Source organism: Bos taurus, chromosome 6 (genome assembly GCF_002263795.3).
Source record: "Bos taurus isolate L1 Dominette 01449 registration number 42190680 breed Hereford chromosome 6, ARS-UCD2.0, whole genome shotgun sequence".
Taxonomy (NCBI): Eukaryota; Metazoa; Chordata; class Mammalia; order Artiodactyla; family Bovidae; genus Bos; species Bos taurus.
In genome coordinates this window covers 9,282,025-9,297,313 of record NC_037333.1, presented here as the reverse complement: position 1 = coordinate 9,297,313, position 15,289 = coordinate 9,282,025, and positions in this window count along the sequence as shown.

Here is a 15,289-nt window from a genome sequence, read left to right as displayed (position 1 = left end):
TGATCGTTTCAGTGTTCCCACCAGCCGTGGTTTCAGCGGCTGCCATTCTAGGTAAGCAGATCTCAGTGAGAACTGGATTTGCCCAGCTCTACAGATTTCAGAGGGGTCATTTACCTTGTGACCTCAGTTCTGATGATTCCAAGAAACGTTGCTTATTTTTAGATTGACCTTTCTCTTGTAAGGACAGAATGATGATCTCCAAGTATTTTTCTGTCAGAGCAGACACTGAAGCTCCTCTTCTTTATATATTCAGACTTTCTTTTCTCCTGAGGCGTTTCTATTAGCATACAAATATACTCTCAGAAAGTAGGGAAAACCACTAGACCATTCAGGTATGACCTAAATAAAATCCCTTATGATTATACAGTAGAAGTGAGAAATAGATTTAAGGGCCTAGATTTGATAGATAGAGTATCCAATGAACTATGGACTAAGATTCATGACATTGTACAGGAGACAGGGATCAAGACCATCCCCATGGAAAAGAAATGCAAAAAAGCAAAATGGCTGTCTGGGGAGGCCTTACAAATAGCTGTGAAAAGAAGAGAAGTGAAAAGCAAAGGAGAAAAGGAAAGATATAAGCATATGAATGCAGAGTTCCAAAGAATAGCAAGAAGAGATAAGAAAGCCTTCCTCAGCAATCAGTGCAAAGAAGTAGAGGAAAATAACAGAATGGGAAAGACTAGAGATCTCTTCAAGAAAATTAGAGATACCAAGGGGAGATTTCATGCAAAGATGGGCTCGATAAAGGACAGAAATGGTATGGACCTAACAGAAGCAGAAGATATTAAGAAGAGGTGGCAAGAATACACAGAAGAACTGTACAAAAAATATCTTCACGACCCAGATAATCACCATGGTGTGATCACTGACCTAGAGCCAGACATCCTGGAATGTGAAGTCAAGTGGGCCTTAGAAAGCATCTCTATGAACAAAGTTAGTGGAGGTGATGGAATTCCAGTTGAGCTATTTCAAATCCTGAAAGATGATACTGTGAAAGTGCTGTAGTCAATATGCCAGCAAATTTGGAAAACTCAGCAGTGGCCACAGGACTGGAAAAGGTGAGTTTTCATTCCAATCCCAAAGAAAGGCAATGCCAAAGAATGCTCAAACTACCGCACAATTGCACTCATCTCACATGCTAGTAAAGTAATGCTCAAAATTCTCCAAGCCAGGCTTCAGCAATATGTGAACCATGAACTTCCAGATCTTCAAGCTGGTTTTAGAAAAGACAGAGGAACCAGAGATCAAATTGCCAACATCCACTGGATCATGGAAAAAGCAAGAGAGTTGCAGAAAAACATCGATTTCTGCTTTATTGACTATGCCAAAGCCTTTGAAAGTGTGGATCACAATAAACTGTGGAAAATTCTGAAAGAGATGGGAATACCAGACCACCTGACCTGACTCTTGAAAAATCTGTATGCAGGTCAGGAAGCAACAGTTAGAACTGGACATGGAACAACATACTGGTTCCAAATAGGAAAAGGATTACATCAAGGCTGTATATTGTCACCCTGCTTATTTAACTTATATGCAGAATACATCATGAGAAACGCTGGGCTGGAAGAAGCACAAGCTGGAATCAAGATTGCCAGGAGAAATATCAATAACCTCAGATATGCAGATGACACCACCCTTATGGCAGAAAGTGAAGAGGAACTAAAAATCCTCTTGATGAAAGTGAAAGAGGAGAGTGAAAAAGTTGGCTTAAAGCTCAACATTCAGAAAATGAAAATCATGGCATCTGGTCCCATCACTTCATGGGAAATAGATGGGGAAACAGTGGAAACAGTGTCAGACTTTATTTTTTGGAGCTCCAGAATCACTGCAGATGGTGATTGCTGCCATGAAAGTAAAAGACACTTCTCCTTGGAAGGAAAGTTATGGCCAACCTAGATAGCATATTCAAAAGCAGAGACATTACTTTGCCAACAAAGGTTCGTCTAGTCAAGGCTATGGTTTTTCCTGTGGTCATGTATGGATGTGAGAGTTGGACTGTGAAGAAGGCTGAGCACTGAAGAATTGATGCTTTTGAACTGTGGTGTTGGAAAAGACTCTTGAGAGTCCCTTGGCCTGCAAGGAGATCCAACCAGTCCATTCTGAAAGAGATCAGCCCTGGGATTTCTTTGGAGGGCATGATGCTAAAGCTGAAACTCCAGTACTTTGGCCACCTCATGCGAAGAGTTGACTCATTGGAAAAGACTCTGATGGTGGGAGGGATTGGGGGCAGGAGGAGAAGGGGACAACAGAGGATGAGATGGCTGGATGGCATCACTGACTCGATGGACATGAGTTTGAGTGAACTCCGGGAGTTGGTGATGGACAGGGAGGCCTGGTTTGCTGCAATTCATGGGGTCACAAAGAGTCGGACACGACTGAGTGACTGAACTGAACTGATGCAGGGGGTTGTGGCTCATATGGTGATCTTTGTGGACTTATTATTACTACACAAGTGTAACTATTCCCAAATATTTGGCTGGATCTATTATTGACAAAGGTGAATCAAACAAATGCATTGTGAGTCAGGAGCTTTGTCAAAATTGATGAGCCTTTTGAATGATCTGAAGAGCAGATCATTACCATTATAGGAACACAAGACCAGATACAGAATGCACAGTATTTGCTCCAGAGCAATCAGTGTGAAGCAGTATGCACATAGTGGAGGATTCTAATGCAAGATTTTTTTTTTCTTTTTTATATGTTAAGCAATCTTCTGAAAAGTTTTCTAAAACTAGTGAAGAACTGAAGTTGTCCTGCTATTTTTTTTTTTAATCTGCTTCTGTTTAAAAAGTCAACATTCCTATGCTTCATAGGTGTTCTGCATTTGAGGTGTAGTGAAATCTTTGCTGTTCACCAGATGTAATGCTTTAGTTCCTTACAAACAGGGTTGTGGGTGGGGGATGGTGTGCAAAAACTAACACTGAAATTTTGAAACAGCAGCAGAGTGAGTGAATTTTAATTTTTGTTCATTGTTGGTGGTTTCAAGAAGTCCCCCCATGTAATTATTGTAAACACTTTGCTTTGTGTCACTGTAACATTTGGGGTGGTGGGACAGGGAGGAAAAGTAACAGTAGTCTATATATTGGCATCTATTCAGAGCAGAGTGCAGAATGTAATGCTCTTTTGTAAGAAACATTTTATGATTTTAAAATGAATTTAGTGAACCTATTCTTGGTGGTCATTTTTTTTTTAAGATGGTCATTTTTCAAATGGCTGAATTCCCTCCAACCTACTCCCAAATGGAACATTAAGTTTAATTTTCAGCCCTCTGTTGGATATAGATAAATGACATCTCTTCTTGGAGTTAGGAAAAATATCTTAACATACTCAGTTCTGGTGATTCTTAATGATTTGAAAGTCCATTGCTTGGGAGGAAATTCCTCCACAAATTCATATTTATAATAAGCTGGGGATTTTTCTTTTAAAAAAAAAATGCTTGACTCTACTTTTCAGCAATTTTCTGTTTGCAATTGTGAAGAACAAGGTGGGGAGCAGCACAACCAGTGAAATAGTGGTATAAGCATATAGTAGGAGTAGGGGTAGTGTTAGTCACTTAGTCGTGTCTGACTTTGTGACCCCATGGATTGTAGTGCCCGAGGCTCCTCTGTCCATGGAATTCTCCAGGCAAGAATACTGGAGTGGGTTGCCATTTCCTTCTCCACTCTCAGTAAGGCAGGAGGTCTGTAAGTGGTGATTCAAGGGTTACTGAAACGGTCTCTAGCAGAGAGTTCAAGGGCATATCTCAGAGGGCTCCAGAGGGTTGCTGGAGTATAAGCATGTACCAGAAGCTTAATGGCAAGTTTTATTAATCAGAATAATACTTAGTTACGGAAGTGACTGATTCTAAATAAATTCTGATTATTTTTATTAAATAATTTCTCACCTATAGACTTAAACTGTCAGTTTGGTAGTGTCTATTAATTTAGCTTTGTAAAATATATATATATATATATTCTTCCTTTTCCCTTATATGCAAATTGAAAGAAAAAGATGTACCATTTCTCTGTTGTATGTTGGATTGTGTAGGAAATGTTTGTGAACAATTCAAAAAAGATGAAAAAATTCCTGGGGATGTTTTGTGTAGTATCTCTTGGCATTTGTATTAATAGTCAAAAGTTCACTTCCAAATAAAATTCCCACAATGCTAAAAAAAAAAAAAGGAAAAAATGCAGTGGTTCATCGATGATGAATGGATAAACAAAATGTGGTATACCTATTGTCAAATATGGGTCCTGTTGCTTGTCACTTACAAAATAAATTACATACTCACAAATGTTGGTAGCAAAGAAAGGTACCTTTAATCAAAATACCAGCAATCTGGCATTCTTACTAAAGGTACCTTCCCTTTGCTACCAACATTCTGCTTGGCCATGCACTGTTAAAGGAAAAGAAGTAGTCTCAGTTAATTACTGAGATGAAGGTCAGAGCCCTTGCCATCCCCTCACTGGTGTAGCCTGGTGGACGTCTTCCAGTCTTCCTCTAGATGTTATCTGGTTCACACAGGGTGTTCGGGAGATGACTTAAGGGGAAGCTAGTGAAGAAATCTGGTCATTTTTTAATTACTTAGTCTTCATTTCTACTTCTTTGACCTATGGAAAGAACTGATAAGTTAGGCAAGGTATTGTTTGACTAAAAGATTTGAAAAATGGTCAAGAACCCATCTGCCAATGCAAGAGACATAAGAGATGTGGGTTCGGTCCCTGGGTCAGGACGATTCCCCTGGAGGAGGGCATGGCAGCTCACTCCAGTATTCTTGCCTGGAAAATCTCATGGACAGAGGAGACTGGAGGCTTACAACCCATAGAGTCACACATGATTGAAGCAACTGAGTACGCATGCATACATGATTCCAGCAATCCCACTCCTGGGCATATTCAGAGAAAATCATAATTTGAAAAGATGCATGTATTCCAATGTTCATTGGAGCACTATCTACATCAGACAGGACTTGGAAGCAACCTAAATGTCCATCAATGGAGGAAAAAATAAAGAAGATGTGATACATATATAAAATGAAATATTACTCAGCCATAAAAGAACAATAATGTCATTTGAAGTGACATGGATGGACCTAGATATTGTCAGACCAAGTAAGTCAGACAGAGCAAGACAAATATATGATATTGTTTATATGTAGAATCTTTAAAAAATGATACAAATGCACCTACTTACAAAACGGAAATAGAGTCACAGATATAGAAAACAAACTTACAGTTTCCAGGGGACAAGGGAGGAGGGATAAATTGAAAGACTTAGATTGACATATGCATGCTACTATGTATAAAATAGATAACTAATAAGAACCTACTGTAGCACAGGGGATTCTGTTCAATACTCTGTAAGGACCTATAGGGGAAAAGAATCTAAAAAAGATACATGTATATGTATAACTGATTCACTTTGCTGTTCATCAGAAACTAACACAATATTGTAAATTAACTATATTCCAATAAAAATTAATTAGAAAAATAAATGTGCTTGTACTGGAAATGAGTAGAGCTTTGGGGTGCTTCAGTTGGAAATCAGTTGCAATATAGCTTTGCTGAAATGATAAGAAAAGGGGTTTTCTGCAAAGAGCTGTTTATATATTCACACTATGGTATACTGTTCTGCATTAAAAAAGAATGAAATAGTTTTGCATGGCATAATATTGATGACCCTTAAAAACATCTGAAGTGAAAAAAGTCAGATAGAAAAGATTGTCTTTTTTACAGTTCCTTTACATAAAATTTCTAGAGAAAGAAAACCTTTAGAAATAACATGCAATTATGTTTGCCTTGGGCAGGGGTGAGAAAATGGAATGGTTGCATGTAAACATAACTTTCCTTTTTTGAGGTCACAAATATATTCTAAAATTGTATTTTTGTGGTTTGCACAAAACTATACATTTATTAAAATATTTTGAGTTGACACCTGAAAAAGATTGAATTTTATTAAACATTTTGTATCAATAAAGTGGCTTTAAAAAATAGCAGCTTGCTTCCCTACCATTAGCCTAATGGACATATTACTCCTCTTACTTTAGTTTATTTTTACAGTATTTATTGTATTTTGAAATATTACATAATTTGTTTTTTATTAGATTATTTGTTCCCTCAGAATATAAAGAGCAAAGGTATTTACAAGTTTTGATCTGTATGCTAAGCTGAGAATAGTGTTAACGCATCAGTCATCTTTTTTAAGACTAATTTATTTATTTTTGGCTGGGTCTTCGTGGCTGCACAGGCTTTTCTCTAGTTGTGGTGCCTGGAGGTTGCTCTCAAGTTGCAGTGTTCAGGCTTCTCATTGTCGTGGCTTCTCTTGTGTGGAGCGCAGGCTCTCGGTGCTCAGATTCAGTAATTCCAGCACAAGGACTCAAAAGCTGCGGCTCCAGGACTCCAGAGCACAAGCTAAATAGTGGAGGCACACGAGCTTAGTTGCTCCGCGGCATGTGGGATCTTCCAGACCAGGGATCAAGCTCGTATCTTCTGCACTGGCAGGTGGAGTCTTTACCACTGAGTCACCAGGGAAGCCTCAAGCAACATTTTTAATGAATTCACAAAGACACTCTACTTAAAAATGACATAGGACCACTACCCAAAATTTATTTTAAGATGATGCAATAGAAATAAAAATAACATATATATTCCAATATTTTAATCATCACAAATGCAAAATATGTATCTTTAATTTTGTCAAATGTCTGCAGTGTTTGAGGAAAGTTATTTGACCTAAAATTATTACTTTTCTGCTTATTCTTTTAATTAGAGTTATAGTTTATTTATTCAGGGATGCAATGTAAATCTATACTCATTTTCTTAGGAAATAATTTTGTGTGAATCTTTCATATTTCAATAGCCAGATTATATGATTCTTAAGGATATGAAAAGTTTTCTATACTTCTACAAAACTATTGTTCAGATGAACTAAAAAGACTGCTAGATATTTCTCCAGCAAAGCTAGGTTTATTCCAGATCAGCAGAAAATTGCAATCATGTGCAAGCCACATGCAAATTCCTACACAGTCACTGAAGGAGAACACTTTTATAGAGGAAAAGGAAGTTGGTAGGGCTATAGTAAACAAAGAGTTCATGGATTTTTATTTGGCTGAGTCCCTCCCAGGGAAGAAGTGTCTTTCTGCTTCCTAGACTATCATTGCGGGATGTAAGACTTCCCCATTCTGGTCTCCCAACTTTATTTATTTGAGGAGTTTTTCGTATTAATTCTTTTACTTTTCCTTTTTTTGATTAAGATCTTTCTCTGAAAGCATTACTGATCCAAAGTCAGGTTTTGTAGTTTCAGTTGCTTTTTGTCCCTCAGTGTCGGGAAGGACCTTTCCTGGGTGCAGTGTCTCTGGAGGGAAAGTGTACAGATAAGAAAATTGTTGAGGTCACATTTGAGAGAAAAGGAGGGGTAGGAAAAAGAACTCTCAGGTATTTTTACCTGAAGTCCATACTCTATCAATGTAATACACATTGGAGATCATCCTAAGTGATATGTCATCATCAAGATTTAGTGACGAGCTTCCATCAGACTTGGTACAGCTATGTTTGGAAAACTGTCTCATAAGATATCACCTGCTTCAAATATGAAAAATAATTACTTTCAGATCACCAGATAATGTGCAGGTCTAGCTCAGATTTGGTGCTTTCTTTAGGTACGTCATGTGGGCCAAAGAATCTGTTCTTTGGATTTGGGTGGCAGAAATGTCGGCTAGTAGTACCTGATGGGGACCTTTCTAGTGAGAGTGAGAATTTTTCTGCAGGTGTGTTTTCTAATAAACAAAATCTTCAGGTTGCAAGGAGTGATGCTTAAAGTCTCAAGGGCAAACTGAAAAGAATGCTCTACTAAAACATGGTCATTTTTATAGAAGCAAGCAGCATTTGTAATATTGGAGTATATTTCCTTTTATCAGTTGTGGTTCAAAAGAAGAAGGAGGCAAGTGCATTGGGTGTTCTGTAATTATCTCAAAGAGTGAGCGTTTACAAACACCAAAAGGAGTGTATCTAACATTTAGAAAGATTGACAGAACTAATTTTGCACAAGGCATATGGAGGACCTGTGTAAATGTTGCCAACTGAGTCTTAAAATGCCATTATTATATTCATCTAAAACAGGCTTAGGGTGATAAGCACAGCAAAAGTATTGTAAAACCAGTCAAACAGCACAGATCTGTCTGGCCAGTAAAATTAATTCCTTAGTCACTATGAAGTTTGAGAGAGGTTTCCTAGGTAGAGAATGACTTTTCCAAAAAGACTTGAGTCATAGAAGAAGCAGTAATCTGTCTGCAAGGGTAGACTTCAATCTTATCTTAAAATACATTATACAAAAAAAAAAAAAAATCTGCTTCATTGACTACACTAAAGCCTTTGACTGTGTGGATCACAACAAACTGTAGAAAATTATTAAAAAAGATGGGAATGCCAGTCCACCTTACCTGCCTCCTGAGAAACTGTATGGAGGTCAAGAAGCAATAGTTAGAACTTGACATGGAACAACAGACTGGTTCCAAATTGGGAAAGGAGTATGTCAAGGCTGTATATTGTCACCCTGCTTATTTAACTTATATGCTGAGTACATCATGCGAAATGCTGGGCTAAATGAAGCACATGCTGGAATCAAGATTGCTGGGAGAAATATCAATAACCTCAGATATGCAGATGACACCACCCTTATAGCAGAAAGTGAGGAGGAAGTAAAGAGCCTCTTGATGAAAGTGAAAGGGAAGAGTGAAAAAGCTGGCTTAAAATTCAACATTCAAACTACCAGGATCATGGCATCCAGTCCAATCATTTCATGACAAATAGGGAAACAATGGAAACAGTGAGAGACTTTATTTTCTTGGGCTCCAAAATCCCTGCAGATGGTGAGTGAAGCCATGGGATTAAAAGATGCTTGCTCCTTGGAAGGAAAGTTATGACCAGCCTAGACAGCATATTAAAAAGCAGAGACATTACTTTGCTGACAAAGGCCAGTATAGTCAAAGCTATAGTCTTTTTTTCCAGTAGTCATGTATGGATGTGAGAGTTGGACCATAAAGAAGACTGAGCAGTGAAGAATTGATGCTTTTGAACTGTAGTGTTGGAGAAGACTCTTGAGAGTCCATTGATCAGCAAAGAGATCAAACCAGTCCATCCTAAAGGAAATCCGTCCTGAACATTCATTGGAAGGACCGATGCTGAAGCTGAAACTCCACTTGATGCAAAGAGCCAGCTCATTAGAAAAGACCCTGATACTGGCCAAGACTGAAGGCAAGAGAAAGGGGGATGACAGAGCATGAGATCGTTGGGTGGCATCACGGACCTAATGGATATGAGTTTAAGGAAACTCCAGGAGATAGCAAAAGGCAGGGAAGCCTGTCATGCTGCAGTCCATGGGGTCACAAAGAGTCGAACGTGACTGAGTGACTGAACAACAACTTTTCTCCTGGAAATATCAGCAAGGTGATTTCCTTAACTTCCAGAGAATCAAGTTTATAATGGCCTGGAATCTTGTAATCACTTAAGTGGCAAGTAAAAGTATTATATCTATAATTCTTGAACATATAGGTCTTTCTAAATTTTATTTTCACTGGAAATAAGAATGACATGTGACTTCCACAATATTCCAAAATCATGAGCTATTCCAAAATCTTATCTACTATCAAAATCTATATTGAAAATTTGTTCTTGGCTAAAGTGAAAACCTGTAAGAGCATATAATTCATCCTGTTGGGCCAAAGTAGCAATAGATAAAGATTATCCCTCGACAACATCAAAAGGAGCTGCAATAGCATACCCAATGCAACATTTGCCATTGTCATGTTTTAAATAAGAACCATCAGTGAACCATGAGAAGACAGAAATATCAAAGGTATTTCCTGTAGATCACAAGAGTCAGGAAATGGCCCGTCAGCTTTAAGCAATTGTGAAGGACTTCACCAGTGATGGAGAGGGAAAAGAGTAGCAGGATTAAGGTTACTATGATATAAAAGAGTAATATGAAAAGCAGTTAACAAAATGTCTTCATAGGAGGTCACATGGTTGACTAATAAATGTTCAGTGTAGAGAATTCAGAAGAGCTTCTAATGCATGAGGTACAAAAATGGTTAAAAGGAATCCCACAGTGATTTTCTTGATGGTCTTAATCAAAAGGGCAGTAAGCATAATAGCTTTACAATAAGGGGGTTATCTACATGCCATCAGTTATCAGCTATATTTTATGGATTGACGGTGGTCCTTGTGTTTTTGGGTGAGTAACCAAAGCCATCCCTTTTCCTTTCATATACAAAAAGAAAAAAGGAATCTCATAACTGGGATCTCCAAGAGAAGGTAGGTTCATCAGACTCTCGTTTAAGTCCTTGAAGTCAGTATCATCTGGTTCTTCCTATAAATGGAGTTGGGGTTGTTGTTCTTTAGGAAAACGTATAGAGTTTTGGCCATAAAAGAGACATTTGGAATCCAATTTTTACAATAACAAGCCAGCCCAAGAAAATTTCAAATTTGCTGCTTAGTTTTGGGTTTGGGGAAACTTAGGACATCAAAAAGTCTATCAGGATGTAGGTGTAGACCATGTTTTGATACCAGTTGCTCTAAGTATCAAACCTGAATTTTGGCAAACAGCAGTTTTTCTTCGGTGAAGTTATGTCCCTTTAAAACTAAAAGCTTTAGCAAGTGGATACTGTCTTTCTGTGAGTAGGCTTCAAAAGAAGAGCAAAGCAACAAATCACCCACATAATGCAAGAGTAGAAGCTCTGGGGGACATGATATCACTCAGATCAACCTTCAGTATTTGTTAGAAATAAAAAGAACTCTGAGTAAAACCCTGAGGCATTACTGTCCAGGTGAAGTTGTTTTTATTTCCAAGTGCAGGGAAAAGACATTGCCTAGCCTCATCAAATAGAATACTCAAGAAAGCAGTGCTAAATCAGTTAAGGTAAAAAATTTGTTTCTCCTGGGAATGAAGTTTAGTAATGTATGAGTGTCGGAAACAACAGAGTGTCCATTAATCCATAAAATATTATAGCTAGGAACCTATGGCATGCAGATAACCCCCTTATCTTACAGCTGTTGTGCTTACTGCCCTTAGGAACACTTACGACCAAACAATTGCCATTAACACTTGCTATTAATATATCACTAAGCCTAATTAATGAAGAAGGTGCATCTGTAAGATTGCTTAGTAAGTTTTCTTTCTTTTTTTTTTTTTAAGTCAATACTTTTGGAGAAGTCTTTGCTGCTACTGCTGCTAAGTCGCTTCAGTCGTGTCCGACTCTGTGCGACCCCATAGATGGCAGCCCAACAGGCTCCCCTGTCTCCCTGGGCAAGAACACTGGAGTAGGTTGCCATTTCCTTCTCCAATGCATGAAAGTGAAAAGTGAAAGTGAAGTCGCTCAGTCATGTGTGACACTTAGCGATCCCATGGACTACAGCCCACCAGGCTCCTCCATCCATGGGATTTTCCAGGGAAGAGTACTGGAGTGGGGTGCCATTGCCTCCTCAGGGAGATGTCCTTATGGTTGTTTAATTGAGGATCTTATTTCTTGATGTTCAATATGAAGACACTGTATTAATGCTTGATATTAAAAAATACCAAGAAACATTTAAAGATGAAAATCTATGTGATAATACTGCTTCAGTTCGGTTCAGTTTAGTTCAGTGGCTCAGACATGTCCGACTCTTTGTGACACCATGAATTACAACATGCCAGGCCTCCCTGTCCATCACCAACTCCTAGAGTTTACCCAAACTCATGTCCATCGAGTTGGTGACACCATCCAGTCATCTCATCCTCTGTCGTCCCCTTTTCCTCCTGCCCCCAATCCCTCCCATCATCAGAGTCTTTTCCAATGAGTCAACTCTTCGCATGAGGTGGCCAAAGTATTGGAGTTTCAGCCTTAGCACCAGTCCTTCCAAAGAACACCCAGGACTGATCTCCTTTAGAATGGACTGGTTGGAACTCCTTGCAGTCCAAGGGACTCTCAAGAGTCTTCTCCAACACCACAGTTCAAAAGCACCAATTCTTTGACACTCAGCTTTCTTCACAGTCCAACTCTCATATCCATACATGACCACAGGAAAAACCATAGCCTTGACTAGACGGGCCTTTGTTGGCAAAGTAATGTCTCTGCTTTTGAATATGCTATCTAGGTTGGTCATAACTTTCTTCCAAGGAGTAAGCTTCTTTTAATTTCCTGGCTATAATCACCATCTGCAGTGATTTTGGAGCCAGCCAAAATAAAATCTGACACTGTTTCCACTGTTTCCCCATCTGTTTCCCATGAAGTGATGGGACCAGATGCCATGATCTTCGTTTTCTGAATGTTGAGCTTTAAGCCAACTTTTACACTCTCCTCTTTCACTTTCTCAAGAGGCTCTTTAGTTCTTCTTCACTTTCTGCCAAAAGGGTGGTGTCATCTGCATATCAGAGGTTATTGATATTTCCCCCAGCAATCTTGATTCCAGCTTGTGCTTCTTCCAGCCCAGTGTTTATCATGATGTACTATGTATATAAGTTAAATAAGTAGGGTGACAATATACAGCCTTGACGTAATCCTTTTCCCATTTGGAACCAGTATGTTGTTCCATGTCCAGTTCTAACTGTTGCTTCCTGACCTGCATACAGGATTTTCAAGAGGCAGGTCAGGTGGTCTGGTACTTCCATCTCTTTCAGAAATTCCCACAGTTTATTGTGATCCACACAGTCAAAGGTTTTGGCATAGTCAATAAAGCATAAATAGATGTTTTTCTGGAACTCTCTTGCTTTTTCCATGATCCAGCGGATGTTGGCAATTTGATCTCTGGTTCCTCTGCCTTTTCTAAAACCAGATTGAATATCTGTAAGTTCACAGTTCACATATTGCTGAAGCCTGGCTTGGAGAATTTTGAGCATTACTTTACTAGTGTGTGAGATGAGTGCAATTGTGCGGTAATTGGAGCATTCTTTGGCATTGCCTTTCTTAGGGATTGGAATGAAAACTGACCTTTTCCAGTCCTGTGGCCACTGCTGAGTTTTCCAAATTTGCTGGCATATTGACTACAGCACTTTCACAGCATCATCTTTCAGGATTTGAAATAGCTCAACTGGAATTCCATCACCTCCACTAGCTTTGTTCGTAGTGATGCTTTCTAAGGCCCACTTGACTTCACATTCCAGGATGTCTGGCTCTAGGTGAGTGATCACACCATTGTGATTATCTTGGTCGTGAATATCTTTTTTGTACAGTTCTGCTGTGTGTTCTTGCCACCTCTTCTTAATATCTTCTGCTAGGTCCATACCACTTCTGTCCTTTATCGAGCCCATCTTTGCATGAAATTTTCTCTTGGTATCTCTAATTTTCTTGAAGAGATCTCTAGTACTTCCCATTCTGTTGTTTTCCTCTATTTCTTTTCATTGATCACTGAGGAAGGCTTTCTTATCTCTTCTTGCTATTCTTTGGAACTCTGCCTTCAGATGCTTATATCTTTCCTTTTCTCCTTTGCTTTTTGCTTCTCTTCTTTTCACAGCTATTTGAAAGGCCTCCCCAGACAGCCATTTTGCCTTTTTGCATTTCTTTTCCATGGGAATAGTCTTGATCCCTGTCTCCTGTACAATGTCACGAACCTCCATCCATAGTTCATCAGGCACTCTATCAGATCAATCCCTTAAATCTATTTTCACTTCTGCTGTATAATCATAAGGGATTTGATTTAGGTCATACCTCAATGGTCTAGTGGTTTTCCCTACTTTCTTCAATTTAAGTCTGGATTTAGCAATAAGGAGTTCATGATCTGAATCACAGTCAGCTCCCAGTCTTGTTTTCGCTGACTGTATAGAGCTTCTCCAGCTTTGGCTGCAAAGAATATAATCAGTCTGGTTTTGGTGTTGACCATCTGGTGATGTCCACATGTAGAGTCTTCTCTTGTGTTGTTGGAAGAAGTTGTTTGCTATGACCGGTGTGTTCTTTTGGCGAAACTCTATTAGTCTTTGCCTTGCTTCATTCCGTATTCCAAGGCCAAATTTGCCTGTTACTCCGGGTGTTTCTGGACTTCCTACTTTTGCATTCCAGTCCCTATAATGAAAAGGACATCTTTTTTGAGTGTTAGTTCTAAACGGTCTTGTAGGTCATCGTCAAACCATTCAACTTCAGCTTCTTCAGCATTACTGGTTGGGGCATAGACTTGGATTACTGTGATATTGAATGGTTTGCCTTGGAAACGAACAGAGATCATTCTGTCATTTTTGATATTGCATCCAAGTCCTGCATTTTGGACTCTTTTGTTGACCACGATGGCCACTCCATTTCTTCTGAGGGATTCCTGCCCACAGGAGTAGATATAATGGTCATCTGAGTTAAATTCACCCATTCCAGTCCATTTTAGTTCGCTGATTCCTAGAATGTTGACATTTGCTCTTGCCATCTCCTGTTTGATCAGTTCTAATTTGCCTTGATTCATGGACCTAACATTCCTGGTTCCTATGCAATATTGCTATTTACAGCATCAGACCTTGCTTCTATCACCAGTTACATCCACAACTGGGCATTGTTTTTGCTTTGGCTCCATCCCTTCATTCTTTCTGGAGTTATTTCTCCACTGATCTCCACTAGCATATTGGGCACCTACTGACCTGGGAAGTTCCTCTTTCAGTATCCTATCATTTTGCCTTTTCATACTGTTCATGGGGTTCTCAAGGCAAAATACTGGTTTGCCATTCCCTTCTCCATTGGACCACATTCTGTCAGACCTCTCCACCATGAACCGCCCATCTTGGGTGGCTGCTTATGTGGCACTAAATTAAAAATTCAATAATCATTCTGTAAATCAACCCTTAAAATACAGTCTTCAAAAGCATAGAAGGTGGTTTTGATTATTTTCATTTTATAGATGAGAAAACAAGTTTTAAGTTTTAAAAGGAAAAATTATGTAGCCATTTGAATTAGGATCAAAAATAGCTTTTTAAACTCTAAATTTTTGTTCTTTACATGGCATAATATTTTTTCCAGTGGATAAATCAATATATGGATGTGAGTGCATGTATTTTGGAAGTCTACAAGCAATAAATGCTGGAGAGGGTGTGGAGAAAAGGGATCCCTCTTACACTGTTCGTGGGAATGTAAACTAGTACAGCCACTATGGAGAACAGTGTGGAGATTCCTTAAAAAACTGGAAATAGAACTGCCTTATGATCCAGCAATCCCACTGCTGGGCATACACACTGAGGAAACCAGAACTGAAAGAGACACATGTACCCCAATGCTCATTGCAACACTGTTTACGATAGCCAGGACATGGAAGAAATCTAGATGTCTATCAGCAAATGAATGGATAAGAAAGCAGTGGTACATATA